This window comes from Notamacropus eugenii, chromosome 3 (genome assembly GCF_028372415.1).
Source record: "Notamacropus eugenii isolate mMacEug1 chromosome 3, mMacEug1.pri_v2, whole genome shotgun sequence".
Classification (NCBI taxonomy): Eukaryota; Metazoa; Chordata; class Mammalia; order Diprotodontia; family Macropodidae; genus Notamacropus; species Notamacropus eugenii.
The window spans coordinates 200,701,087-200,716,875 of record NC_092874.1 but is presented as its reverse complement, the minus strand read 5'-3'; the positions used below and the strand labels follow the sequence as shown (position 1 = coordinate 200,716,875).

The 15,789-nt window shown below is 36.5% G+C and overlaps 1 protein-coding gene across 4 annotated transcripts in view; it reads left to right on the top strand.

The window, feature by feature from the left end:
• DYRK4 (dual specificity tyrosine phosphorylation regulated kinase 4) overlaps positions 1-15,789 on the top strand; it is an 81,661-nt gene that overhangs the window by 9,747 nt on the left and 56,125 nt on the right. The window lies entirely within an intron of this gene.

Sequence of the window (15,789 nt, the reverse complement as noted above, 5' to 3'; positions counted from 1 at the left end):
GTTTGTTCCATTTATGTTGCCTTGCATATACCCAGTCCAAGCTTTAGTTAGTGGGATTGGGGTAGAAATCTACTGATAACTATCTTTCTATATCTATGTTTATCACAGCCCTGATGCATAGACTGTTCAGCTCTAGTTGTCATATCCTAGGTCCTGATTACATTCTTGTAGACATGACTGTCTTTCCCTGTAGTGAGGTGTCTAGTATAGTTTTTATTTCAGCTTTAAGGATAAAGGGACTTCTTTTCTCCGCTCCATTCCATTTCCCTTTGTATCTTTAAGAGAACATGCTTACTACACTAATCATTATCAATGGGAGGTTAAAATGGTTATTCGAAGTTCCATTGTAGGACTTTTCTCATCCTATTCAGATCTTGAACAGTTTTAATCCCTTTTAGCCACTGTAATATTTCTCTGCCTTTTATTACAGTAGGGAAGGAAAATGCAGAATAGATATAAAACTTTTTACTTGGTCTGTAGTCTTGAAAGGGTGCCTGACTAGAATAAACCCCATCTCCTCATCCTATCTGCTCTCCAGTATATTTCCATCTTCTAATACTGCTTGAGTGACATTAGTAGAGGAGAGAGAAGAACAAATCTGACAGAGAAAAGAAGAGAATGGAAAATTGTTTAATGAATAAAACAAGGTTCTTTTTCCAGAGGAAATATTGGACTTAATACCAGACCTATACAGTAAGGAGGAATACAAGCAACATTCCAAATTCAAACAAAATGCAATGAGGAATTAAAATCCAGCAGTGGAGGAATTGAAGCAACAATTGTGATTCCACCATGCATGTGTTAGAAACCTCTGGGACATGTGATCTATGCAATGTATTGCCCTATGCAGGTATTGTAGGCAAGCTGTGGTAACAACTTCTCCCCTGTCTCTCTCTAGCAGGTTGGTCAATCTCCTATCATTTCTGAAAGGTGACTCTGATTTATATCTAGGGTATCTGAAGAAGTAGGTACCTTTCCTGTAATGGTATCAAGAAATTCTCAGGGGATCTTAGTCCAGCTTACCTGACCCTCCAAAATGAGGATGTGAATGGCACTACATCCTTTCCTATAGATGCCCTTGTTTTGCTCACTATGAACTCAAAGGGCTGCCATATGACTGGGCTTATATTTGGTTATGTGTGGATATGTGGTAGTGGACATGTGATAGGACATATGTGGTATTGGGTAGGATGCTGGAATTAAAGTTAAAAAGACCTGAAATCAAATTCTGCTTCAGACTTACTAATCATCATTTACACTTAAACCTCATCGTAAAGTGGAGATAATAACAGTTTCACAGGACTGTTTTGAGGGCTCACATGAGAAAATACATGTATAAAGCTTTGTAAGCCTTAAAGGTCTATAAGAATGTTTATTGTTGGTGGTGTTACTGTCATTAACCGCACTTGGACTGGCATAGGATGTCTCAAGTCTCAGTGTCAACAAGTGCTAACAATTACTTGGGATGACAGGTTATTCTACATAAGGGATACCATTTGCAATAGTGTATAACCAGCTTTTTTTTCTGGAGGCATACTTAAAGTTCCTGTGCTCCCTAGAGAGTCCAAAAGGAGACCCAAATGACTTTTCCATGAAGATTGGCCTGGATCTTGATGTAATTCCTGGGCATTGAGATGGTAAAGGTAAAAATAATAGTAAAGATGATAAAATCTCATAGAAACTTACCCTAGGTAGACTGCATGTCAGCCACTAGGGGATACATTATAATCCAAATAATGTAAGAAGAGAAGGTGATTATTTATTAACACTGGTCTCCAAAACAGATTTTCAAAATAGTACCTCTTTCCTAATAGATATTGTCCCAGCTAACATTCTAAGCCTTTTAGCTAAGCCAGCTAGAACTGAACCAGGTTATTTATGGGTTGGCAGTACCCGTTCTCTGCCCAAGCTGTACTTACTGGCTGACTTAGAGTGATTATCAATAGTAACAGTTTCTGTTTCCCTTACAGTTTGATTTAGTTATTTTTTTCTTTCGCTCATTAAAAGGGACATTTCCTCAGTACTTCTTAAAGAAGCCTATCCACTCAATGGGCATTACCTCCCCCTAAGTGAATACGTGAAAAGACCTAGCCTAAAAAGGCCAAGATCTCCCATCATATCCTGGGCCATCTTCAGTCATCCTGATGAATATCTGGTCACTGGATCCAGATGGTTCAGGAGGAGAAAGTGAGGCTAGTGACTTGCATAGCCCTCCCTCCCTCAAAACGAGGTCAAGTGCAATTCATGTCATCATTTCTCTGATGTCATTGTCTTCTTTAAAAATGAAGGACAAACACAACAAGTACCCATTCTCTGCAGATTAATGTACAGGCTACTTCCTTCAGGATACTTCGCACTAGTTGGTCTAATAATTAGTCTGGTAACCATTTTGGCATATTGTGAATTCGTTTCTAACCTGTTGCCATATATTGAAAAACTCTAGATCTAAATTATTTGTATGTTATGTTGTTCAATTGTTTCAGTTGTTTCTGACTTTTCATGACCCCATTAGAGACTTTCTTGGCAAAGATACTGGAGTGGTTTTCCTTTTCTAATTTATTTTACAGATGGGAAAACTGAGGCAAACAGGGTTAGGTAACTTGTCCAGAGTCATGCAGCTAGTAAGTATCTGAGGCCAGATATGAACTCAGATTTGTATATTATGGGTTATGTGTATTCTTTTTGTGTATCTGACTAATTCCCATCTTCCCCTTCCAATAATTCAAGGCCCAGAACTTGGACATTTAGTCTACATTCAGTCTACTGCCTAATTCCTTTAAAATGTTCACAGTATATGTGACTCAGGATTATATTTCCCATTACATTCTCATCTGGTCTCAAACTTAGTAAGGGGTTCTGTTCTCTGACAAGAAAAAGAGACTTAGAATATTCTTTATATTAATGCTGAATGGGAACCAATTGCACAGGTATCAGAATCTCAGAATCACAACAGCTCAGAATTAGAAGAAATTTCAGAGGTGACAGGATCATAGATTTAGCTTTTGAAGGAACTTTATAGGCTATCTAGCCCAATTCCTTTATGTTCATGTGCCTTTTCAGTTGTGGGCAACTTTGCTAAGGGAAAGAGGGACAGAATCAAGGATGTTTATGAAAGAAACACTGAGAAAAACAGTCACTCACGGAAAAAAATACATGCTCATGGTAAAGATCAACATTTTTGTTTCTTACCATTTAATTTGCATGTGACTGATATGAGAACTTTAAAGGTAATAGCTGGGAAACATTCCTAGAAATGACCATGCGATAAATATATATTTTCTAGTTAATGGTGTAGATGGCAGAAATAAGGATTTTATTTTATTACCATAAGACAGAGGCAAGTCATTTTTTACTGAAGAGACTTTGTCTTAGATGAGTAGGGCAAAGTATAATGGAGTTGGATATGATGTAGTGTTCATAGAAAAGCTTAGAGCTCAGAACTGATCCCAAGAGAGCTCTTTGGTCAGGTCTGAGAAGAGGTCGTGGAGCTTGTGTTGCCATCTGTTGCTTGGAAGAGCTGAATGGAGGGAGACAGGCTTTACCTTTTCTTCTCCCTAAAATGTCATCTACTGCCTCAGAGCCAAGCCAAGGGAGAAGACCTTTAAGAATTCTGCAGATTCCAGGTATGGAGGGTGCTTTATCAGTTGTGGAGAATGTGCCAACCAGAACTGGTAAAAGGAATTTCCTAATCTGGAAGTTCCCAGTTAACACACACACACACACACACACACACACACGTCTCTGTCCCTTAATCTTCTTTATTTATTTAGTGCTACACAGTTGACATTACCTCCAAAGGCAGCTTATTCTCCTTTTGGATATCTATCATTGTTAATAAATACTCCTTACTAAATTTTCTTATTAAAAGCTGAAATAACTTTTCTGAAACTTTCACCCATTGATGCTACTTCTGCTCTCAGGGGACAACTAGAGTAAAGCTAATGCCTCTTTCAAATGATAAATTTTCAAATACTTGAAGAAAGCTATCATCTTCCTCCCTGAGTTTTCTCTTGTCCAGAGTAAACTTCCCTGAATCCCTCGAATGATTGTCATATGGCAAAATCTTGGGGCCTTTCCAACATTCTTGCTGCCCTTTTCTGGATACTTTCTAGCTTATTAATAGACTTCCTAAAATTTGTTGCCAGAATGAACACAATACTAGATGTCTTGGGACACCCTTAGACTTGGGCATCTTAATAGTCCACATGGATCTGTGACTTCCCTGATGTGACCTTTATATAATGTAGGCCTTACTTAGCTCATTCATTCATACTGCATGACTGTCTACCATGTCCTCCAAAAACTTCCCGATAGGGTCTATACCCAATATGTTTGGGGTCTTTCTCAAATTGTTTTATTATCTAGAAGACTCCAGTGGAACACTTTGACTGATTACTGTTGTTCCTTGTCACTAAGTAACCAACCCATCTTTGATGGCATCCTTATCTATAATTCCTTGTGCGTAATGTGTATTCCTGGTTGAGACAACATGGCACAGTTTTGGACTAGGAGTCAGGGATGCTTGAGCTTGAATAGCACTGCAGAAGACTAGCTATGTCTTGAATGAATCTAATCTTTCTGAACTTCAGATTTCCTCTTCTGTGTAATGTATAAAGGGATAATGATAATACCTATCTCAAAGGGTCAAATGAAATGTTAAAAGCCTTTCTCAAGCCTAAAGTGCTAGGAAACTGTGAGATTAATAACAATAATGCTGTACTGTAGCTCGTTTATACTCACCATTTGCTTCTTTATTGATTTGACTGTGGTTTCTTTGATTGTCTATTTTAATTGAGGATATATTGCTCCATGACTTGCCACCAACCACACAAAATTACTAGAAGAACTTTTGTGTTAGAAAAGATGAAATTAGCATCATTAAAAGAATTTTGCAATTTTGTAATTTCCTGAAGCCAGTTCAGTACTTGTTCCATTCTGGCTTCAACTTAGTTTTCATTTTCAGTGTCTATGCAAGACATACACACACACACACACACACACACACACACACACACACACACACACACACACACACACACACACACACACACGTTCTCGTGCACATAGACAGAGAAAGAGAGAGAGTTGAATGAATTCTATAGGCTATCCATCCAATTGTATGCCATAATCTGGACAAAAGTCATTCTATATCCACTTAGTTTTTCCTGTGCAGGTAACTACATAGGAGTTTGTGAATATCATTTTGGAGGCTCTGAAGTGTTCTACTTGGACATTAAGTGATGCCTAATGTATTTAGCACAATTTCATCTACATTTAGAAGTTTCAGAGACCTTATTAGGTAATCCCTCTTAAATTTGAGTTTTGTGCCAAATTTCCTCTATAATGGTGGTAGACATATTTTTTGGTCACCTCCCCTACCCCCCAAAGTCTTTGAACAAAGTTATCTCAAAGTTATCACCTTTCAGGGAATTTTCCATAATTTTGATATGTGTATGAGGGATAATTTATTGAAGGAGAGGCTTTAAGGTGATTTCAAAAAATTTTGCTGAATGAAATATGTTTTTTCCCCTAGGAAAACAAATAATAGGCAAAGTAGGATCTTGTACTCTCTAAATCATTTAGTCAACGCTATGAGGCAACTAGGTGGTTCAGTAGATACAATGCTGTACCTGGAACCAGGGAGACCTGAGTTCAAATCCAGCCTCAGATACTTACTAGTTGTGTGACCCTGGGTAAGTAACTTAACTTCTATTTGCCTTAATCCATTAGAGAAGGAAATGGCAAACCACTTCAGTATCATTGCCAAGAAAACCCCATGGACAGCATGGTCCACAGAGTGATGAAGAGTCAGACACAACTGAACAACAACAAATTATGGTAGTGTTGTAGCTACTGTGCAGTAACACTCATGAAAACTTGTTTTATATCTTCCAATACTCTCATTAAGGATGCTTATGTGTAGATTATTCACATGAAATGTATATGTAAATGAGAAAGTAGTCTTAGGTCAGTAGGTAGTGATGTTCTCTTGGTTTTTTTCTTTCTTTTTGAGATGGAGGGAGGGAGGAGTAATAAAGTTTGAGAGTCTTTCAAGCCGTTAATATCTTCTCCTTCTGTCAGATATTGGGAGAACTGATATCTCAATAGCCATAACATTATATTACTTTCACTATGAGCTTCCTCTGGAAGTACTTAGTCTAGCCCCAATAATTTTCCATTTTTTTCTTCATCACTTCTTTTAGTTCCACAAGAAGTATATCTGAGATTGTAATGTTGTAGTCCAAATAGTGTGCCTCTGTTGTGTGAAGAATTTCGTATGGAAGTCTTTATAGATCTTTTCTGCCATTCCAGTCCTTCCATTTTCACCCTTGTGCTCTCAGGATGACTTTGCTTAGTTGGGCCTCTCATCTAGCTTTCTTCAAACTGACTTTGTCTAAATTTCACTGCTTCTTTTTGCTTGATGAGAAAATACTAATTGTTATTTTCTATTAACTATCTTAATAAAAATTTAAAAACACTTTTATATTCTAAACTAGTGTTGCTTTTGGCTGCCGTTTCTCTGTATTTGGCAATAATGTTGAAAGTTGAATGATCATAAGATGATAGATCTAGAACTAAAACAGACCTCAGAAACTAATAAAACATCCTATTTTACAAATGAAGAAATAAAGAATAGTTAAATGATTGTCTGTCCCAGGTCAACACAATAAAATCAGAGATAGGATTTCTCCCAAAAAACTTAAAAAAATTTTTTTTGTTATTTTAAATTATAAAATCACCAAGATTTTCTTCTATACACAAAGGAGAGCAGAAAGCAATGCTTTATATTAAACTGAAAATCTCTTTTTGTACAAATTATTCTTGGTTTATCTGTTTCCTTTGAACCTCCTTTTGTTTTCTTTCATGTTTCATTGATGCCCCTTTTCCCTTTTCCCTCTCCCTTTCTGTCTTCTCTCCTTTCACCTTCGTCCCTCCCTCCCTCCCTCCCTTTTTTCCTTCCTTCCTTCTTTCCCTTCCTTCTTCTATTCTCCCTCTCTTTGCCCCTCTCTCCAACACCAATTTAAATCACCACAAATTTAAACCTTTCTTGTAAGAAGAAAGTATAGTCAAACAAAAATAGAGCCACATATTTTAAAAATATTCATCTAAGTTATTAATTTTGTGAGCATGTAAATCAGACAAAATAATTTTTGACTGTTTCTATTATTTCATCTTTATTTTGTGAATTTTCCTTTTCTCTTATTTTGATAAATAGGTTTTAAAGAAAAATGAAATTACCTAACAGTTTATTAGTTGATTTAAAAAAGATCTATGTTTTGTTATCAGTCTAGGTTTTTGATGCCAGTTTTGCTCATCTTCATTTTCAGCATTTTTTTGTTTGAGTTTTATAATATGTTACTTTACTATTTTTTTAGTTTCTACACAATTTATTGCAATATTTTTTCTCTTTTGTTAAAGAAAGTGTCTAGTGTTGTAATTTTTCACCTGATTGCTTTGTTTACATGCCCAAAGTTTTGGTGTTTTGTCCTTTTGTTGTCATTTTTGATGAAATTGTCTAATGGTTCTTTGAGTTATCTTTTGATCTGTCATTTCTTTAGAACTAAATTATTGTCTCTACTGAATTTTAATTGTTGTGAACAGCGAAGCATATGTTTAATATTTCTGTTTTTCTTCATTTTATTTATAAGGTTTTTATGCTTAAAAGTACCATGTATACCTATGAATAGGTAAACTCCTATTAAAAAAGTACAAGAACACTACTATATCTAACTTAAAAATAAAACAACAACAAAACATATATGCATGTGTTTATCCTTTTCCCCCTACTTGTTTGTTAGGTTTATCTAGGGCTGACTAAAACCTGCAATTATTTTAATTTTGTTTTTTTTTCTCCCTGTAACTCAATTAACTTTTCCTTTAAGTACTTAACTGTTATTGTTGCCTTATTTGAGCCATTCATTGTTATTCACCTTTTTGTACATCTATTGTATACTAAGTTTTACTCTGTCCTTGTATTTTTACTCTGTGTGAAATGTCTCAGGAAGAAATGTTTCTTGAATACAACATATTGTTACTTCCTCCTTTCTAATTCGTTCCATGATCTTCTTTCATTTTATAGAAAAGTACATCTCATTCATGTTCATACGATTGTTGTTTATTTTCTTCCATTATATCCTCATACTTTTCCCTTTCTTTGATTTTTTTCTTCCCTCATTACAGAAGGAAGTGTGGTGAAAGTGAAGGAATGTGATTAGCACTAATGATATATAATTGAAGCAATCTGCTTCAAATCTACCGTGCCTACTTTCTGTCCCTTGCCCAGATGCCAACCACTGGTTTTTACACTTTTTAAAAATGAAGCTGAGGTTTGTTTTGTTTATGATTCTTCCCACAATAACTCTGTCATTTCTCTTAAACGTATTCCTAGCTTTGACCTATCCCTATCTGTTTCCCTTTTTGGGTAATATTTAATTCTACATTATAAATCGCAATTTTATCAATGTTGAATATTTAAGTCATTTAACAATCAGTTTTCCATATCCAGTCGTGATTGTAGCCCACAAGCTTTTTAAAATTTATTTTTATAATATTCTAATATTCCTCCCCCATTGGACAATTAAAAAATGAAAAATATGGCCTTTATGATAAAAATATATTCTAGCAAAACAAATTCCTGCACTGGCCGTGTCCAAAAATGTGTGTCTCAATCTGTATTTTAACTCCACTACCTCTCTAGCAAGAAATATGTGTGTGTGTGTGTTTGTGTGTGTTTATGTATATATATATACATACATATATCACTATAGTTCCACTGAACTTCCACTAGATTTATCATTGAATTGATCAGAGTTCTATTGATCTTCTCATGCTGCTCACTTTATTCTCACTTTATTTCTTTAATAGAAATTTCATGAATTTTCCCTGAAATTCTTCATTTTATTATTTGTTATAGTACATGAATAATCTATCACATTCATATGCCATAATTTGTTATCATTGTTGAGTCACGTCTGACTCTTTGTGACCTCTTTTTGGAGTTTTCTTGATAAAGACACTAGAAAGCTTTGTCATTTCCTTCTCCAACCCATTTTACAGATGAGGAAACTGAAGCAAACAGGGTTAAGTGACTTGCTCAGGGTCACTAAACTAGTAAGTATCTGAGACCAGATTTAAACTCAGGAAGATGAGTTTTCCTGACTCCAGGCCCAGTGTTCTATACACTGTGCCATTTAGCACCAAGAATTTTTGTTTTAGCCATTCCCAAATAGGTGGGCATTTCTTCAGTTTGCATTTTTTAGCTACTACAAAAAAAGAGCTGCTATCAATATTCTTGTCTTTTCCATCTTTCTTTGATCTTTTTTGAGGTCTAGCCCTAAGAGTAGGTATAGCTTGATCAATGAGTATATGAAATATAGCACATTTTGGGGAGAGTTTTCCATTACTTTCCAGAGTGATTGTACCAATTTACAACTCCACTAACAGGGCTTCAGTGTGCCTGCTCTCCCACAATCCCTCCAAGATTTGGCATTTTTCTCTTTTGTCATCTTTGAAAGTCTGATAGGTGTGAGTTGGAACCTCAGAGTTGCTCTAATCTGTACTCTACTATCTGTTAGCAAGTTGTACATTTTTCATATAGCTAATAGATGTCTTCCCTTGGCCACTTTCAAAAAATAAAAAATATTCATATACTTTGACCCTTTATCTATTGTGGAGTGGCTATTAATCTTATAAATTCGATTAGTTCCCTATGTATTTTGGCTCTAACCCCTTTAACAGAAACTTGCTAGAAATGTACATAATCCTTCCTTTCATTGTCATTCAGCAGTTTCCAGAGATCTATCATTTCTAATTTTTCTAAAGTTCTAATTGGCTCCTTAGCTTCTTTCTTTTTTATCTTTTGGTTGGTTTTGTCTAGGTCTGAAAGAGGTATGCTAAGGTCTTTCACTATTAGAATTTTACTGTTTCTTACTCTAAAAATTGTTTCCTTTTAGTTTTCAGAAATTTTCTCTTTTGAATGTTATACTGTTCAGTGCGTATATGTTAACTGTTGATATTAACTTGTTATTGATTTGCCTTTAAGGATAACTTTATTTGCTTATCTCTTTATCATGTCTCTATTAATTCTAGCCTTCTTTGAAATCATGATTGTTACTCCTCCTTTTTTGAGTTCGACTGAAGCATAATAAATTTTGCTCCAGCCCTTCATTTAAACTCTGTATGAATCTTTATGTATTAATTGTGTTCTTTGTAAACAATGTATTGGATTCTATTTTCTTACACGTTATGCTAATGTTTTGTTGGTGGGTTCCATTCACATTCACAGTTATAATTGTTAATTTTGTATTTTCCTCTAACCAATCCTCTTGCACTTTTTCCTCCTATTCCCCATGTCCAGATGTCCCTTGTATAAATAAAAAGGTAAAGCAGATAGAGAATTTACCTGACACTTAAGATCTATAAGTGAAATGGCTTGTTTCAACATTATTTTGCAATTCTCTTCCTCCCCTTGTCTGATCTCTAATTTTTATTCTTTCCTTTTTTTTTTTTTTTAAATATCTCCTTGTTCCTTTCTCAGACCATTGGAGCTTGTTTTGCTTATGACTATTTCCTTTGTGTGTGATTAGTTCTTGTTTATCTCATTTGGAGTGAAGGTTACATGATTCCTTCTCCTTCCATTCCCTACCCAATTGTGAGTGCAGGTAGGTGGTGCAATGGATAAAGCACCACTGCAGGAGTCAGGAGGACCTGAGTTCAAATCTCACCTCAGATACTTGAAACTCGCTAGCTGTGTGACCTTGGGCAAGTCATTTAACCCCAATTGCCTCGTGCTGGGTCATCTCCAGTCATCCTGATGAATATCTGGTCACTGATTCAGATGGCTCTGGAGGAGAAGTGAGGCTGGTGACCTGCACAGCCCTTCCTCACTTAAAACAAAGTCAAGTGCAAGTCATGTTATCATTTCTCTAATGACATGGTCTTGTTCGGCAACAAAGGATGAACACACACCCAACTGTGAAACATAGTAAGTTATATCACCTTGCTTCTCATTTCTCCTCTAGGACATTTGCTCAAATGTATTTATTTTTCTAGTTTTCTCTTGATTCCTGTGTTTACATTTCAGACTTTCTATTCAGATATGACCTTGTCATCAAGAATGCTTGAGCTTGCATTCCATTAAAAGTACCTTTCCCCCCATAAGGTGATCAGTCTTATAGGGTAAGTTATCCTTAATTATTTTTGTTTATCCTTGTAGAATATTATATTACATGATTTTCTGTCTTTTATAGTTGTTACTGCTCAGTCTTATGGCTGTGGCTCCTTTATACTTGAACTCTTTCTTTCCAGCTGCTTACAATTTTTTTCTCTGACTGGGAAGCTCTGGATTTTGGCTAAGATGTTCTTGGAAATTTTAATTATATGCTTTCTTTCAGAAAGTCACCAGTGGGTTCTATTTTTACATTACCCTCTGGTTCTAGTAAATATGGGTAAATTTCAAGAAATATGGTGTTTAGGTACTTTTTTTTGTCATGATATTCAGGTAATCTATTGAGTCTTAAATTAGTTCTTCTTGACCTACTTTTTAGATCAGTTGTTTTAGATAGTATAGGTATCTTTCCCACCCCCACCACCCTACTTTTTAGTCTTTTTATGTTCTCATAATTTTTTTGTTCTCTCATAAAGTCATTGAATTCTATTCTAATTTTTTAGTCCACTATTTGGGTGAGATTTTCCACCTTCTGTTACAAGTTATTTATTCTTTTTCCACCCCTCCTCCCTCCCACTCTCATTTACTTGTCTCTTGCTTAATTTCTTCCAGGTATTCTTATTTTTTGTGGTCAGTCATTGCCCCTTCCCCCCCCCCCAAAAAAAAAACAACTTGTACTTACTACAAAGTTACTCTCTTAAACTGTATCTACTTCTTGGGAATTTCTCCATCCATAATGCTTGTTCATGGTGGTCCTAACTGTTGCTTCATAACTCTGGCTAATTTATGACTTTGTGTCATGGCTATAATTTTCCCCCAGTGCTTTTCCCTGGAGTAGTTAGATCTTCTGACCTTGATCATGACTCTTATTGGTGGCTCTCACTTCTCCTGGTGCCTCTGCACTAAGAGTGCTAACAACTTCAGTGTCCCTTATCAGATCTTTATCATTAGCTGTACTGTCCCCAGTCAGGCTGTTTCTGTCTTCCCCAGGGCTTCCCTAATATGATGACAACCACAGACATGAAATATGTTTTTCTATTCAAGTCATTGTTATGGGGTGCTATGATTTACTTGAGTGTTGGATTTCATGTGGGATTCCTCGTAAATTGTGACACTTTGTGCTTTTTGTCTTAGATTAATTAAGGAGCTTACTAATGTTTTTCTGAAATGATCATTTTTTGATGAGGTATCCTTTGTAAATCATTGCTAGAGTATCACAGTATCTGAGTTTGAGAGTTGGTCCAACCCATGAACAAAAGGAATCCACAATGCAAAATAACCACCAAGTTCTTTTCTAGTTTCTACTTGAAGACTTTTAAGGAGGGGAACTGTTGCAAATAAAATTCAACAAAGGTAGGCTGAGATACATTCTCTCCAAGCAAGATAACATTTTATTAACAGGGATGCAACCTGCCAATTGAATGGGTCAGTGGTTTTGCCTCAGTTATCCAAGACTGGAGATGAAGACTTAACTCATTTTTACAAGATTAGAATGAAGAACAGAACAGCGTAGGGTGGCATCTTGGGGCTGAAGATAACATGACTGGTTACAAAACTGAGGCATGAGGAACAATATGATTGGTTGGCAGTTGGGAATAAGGGTTAGCGACAGCCTCCTTCCTTCCCTTCTGTGAATAAGAAAAGTTCATTGTTTGAGTCCACTTTCAAGGTCAAAGATGTTGACTCCAACTTCTTTAGACAGCGAGCCAGAATCCTTGAAGGATAACATAGTGGTGTAAAGATACTAGACCAGAATCTCTGGTATCCATTCATATTTCCCAAGGATAACAAATTTTCTTGAGGCAAGAACAGAACAGTGATTAGCAGGACAACTGCATTTCTAAATTTAACTCATTATAGGACAGTTGAAATTTTGTACCAAGTTCAGAGACAAAGAATCATGATTTAGGCAGTTACAGGACAAAATCAATAATAACTGCAAAATAGAATAAATAAAAATTATACAGAATCAATGTAATCTTCTCAGAGTCTACTGTCTTTCAAGGCAAGTCATTCTACTTTGAGACACCTCTAGTTATTAGGAAGTTTTTCCTGACATAAAATATAAATTCACCTCTTTGGTTCAGCTCTCTGGGGTCAAAAAGAACAAGTCTGAATCCTCCTCGATATAACAGCCTTTCCTCTACTTGAAGACAACTGCCATGGTCTCTACATCTACTTTTCTCCAGCCTCAACATGCCCAGTTCATTCGCCATTTTTAATGCTCTTCTCTGGATACTCTTCATTTTATTTATGTCTCTCTTAAACTGTGGCACCCAGAACTCAACATGGTACTTCAGATGAGATCTGACAGAGTACTGTAGAGCTATCACCTTCCTACTCTTGGAAGATCTGACAGCTTTTTATTTATTTTTCTTTTTGGCTGCCATGTTCATCATATGCAGACTTATAACAGTCTACAAAATCCTCAGATCTTTCCCAGAACTACTGATGAATCATGCTTCCATTTTATACTTGTGGACATTGGTGGTGTTTTGGGTTTTTTTAATACAAAAGTGCAAAATTTTACATTTATCCCTATTGGATTTAAATGTTTTACATTCAGCCCAATGTTCAAGTCTGTCAAAGTCCTTTTGGATACAGACTTTGTCATTTGCTATACTAGTTATTCCACCCAGATTTGTATCATCTGCAAATCTGTTATTAAAGACTTTATCTAAATAATTGATAAAACATGATCAAACATGGATCCCTAGTATACTCCACTGGAGACCTCCTGACTTGTTGACAGTGAACCAGTAACAGCTAATTGCACTGTCTAGTCATTCAGCCAGTACTGAATCAGTCTGATTGCTCTCCACAAGAATAGGATGAAATACTTGATGAGAAACTTTGCTAAAAATCTAGGTAAACTATGTCCATAGCATTCCCCTCATCTACTAGTTTAGTAATTTGGTCAAAAAAGGAAATTAGTTTATTCTGGCAGAATCCATTCTTGTTGAGGCCAAATATTGATTCTCTTTCCAGATGTTCACCAACCATCTCTTTAATGATGTGTTTTAGAATTTCCCCAGGAATTGAATCAAATTCACTAGCCTATGGTTAGTAGACTATATTCTTCCCACCTTTTTTTGAGTTTTGAGACATTTGTCCCTCTTCAGTTTTTTGGTGTCCTCACCCATTTTCCATAATCTTTCAGATAATGATAATGACTCAGCAATCACATCTCCTGTTCCTTTCAGGATCTGAGTGTGTAGTTCAGCTGGGTTTGCTGACTTGAATGCAATAAAGGCAAATAGATGCTTTCTTCATGTCTCCTTTCTTGTCTTGGATGTCAGCTTCCTGTTAGTCATTTTCAGTGTAAAGGTTATTATTCTTTGCAGAGAAAACAGAAGCAAAATAAGACTTGAACAGGTCTGCCTTATCTATGCTGTCAGTTGTCACTGTCCCATCCACCTCAACCAAAGCTCTTATCCCTTCCTTGCTCCTTCTTTTTCTCTCAATATAGAATCTGTGAACCACAACAGAACTGAAACCAGAACCCCTTTGGTTGTCCTTAGTTTCCATCACTTGGCTTATAATAGCCTAACTTTCAAAAACTGGAAAATGTTGAGTATGTGGAATGACTGCTATAAACTGTGAAGTCTCTGACCAAGGGATTTAATTCCTTCACCAGGAAGAAGAGTCCAAAGAAAAGATTAGGTTTAATATCACTAACTAGCCTGGAAAAATTTTGATCCAAGATTTAACTAGGAAGATGTTAGGCTGGCTAAAACTCTGAGAATATAAGATTGAAGAAGCTTTCTGTTAGTTCTAGGGCAAAGGTTTTTCTGAATTTTCTAAGAAATGGGGACTGGAACTGTGATTTCAGAGGTATAGGGAACTCCTCCATATGGGGTATTCAGGGAGGATTAGCTCTTATGGTGTGAGTATTTGCCGAGCCCTTTTCAGGGTTGCTCATCCACCTTTGGGGTCCACCTGGCACTCAACCCTCACCTGTGGCTCCAAGAAGCTGTAACATGCGTCAGCAGCCACATCCTGGGTCAAACTGTCTGTCTCAGCAGACAGGCTAAACTAGGTTGAGGGTAACCAACAGTCCTCAAGCCCATTGGTGAGTTAGGGGAATGTCTTCTCAAGAATGTGAAGACTTTCCCTGATGGAATGGGTGAATGAGAACAATTTGTTCCGATAGCCTTGAAGGAAGCTGAAGCAGACGCTGTGGAGCGCCTAGAGCTTGGTCAGACACCAAAGATGCCAAGGTCATCCACTGCATCCCAGGCTGGGACTTCTGTCTTACCACTGGACTTTGATGACTCTGGAAGAGAAAATGAGGCTGATGACTTTGTGCAACTCTGCCTCACTTAAATTCATGTGCAGATCAAGACATCCCCTTATGAAGTCATTGATCACAACAAGAGAGTGAACTCCTTGGTGAGGAAACTCCCTCCATTAATTCAAGTCAGCATCTCAAGTGATTGTCTCAGATAGTATGTGTCAGAGGAGGGAATCTAATCCACAACTTCTTAGCCCCAAAGCCAGTTTTCTATTCATTATGCCATGACTGCCTTTTCTAAAAGTGCTGGGGAAAAGCCTCTGTTTAGGCTAAGAAAACATGGTAGTATGTGCCTATCGCCAAGTAAGAGATAACCAAGAATTAAGTT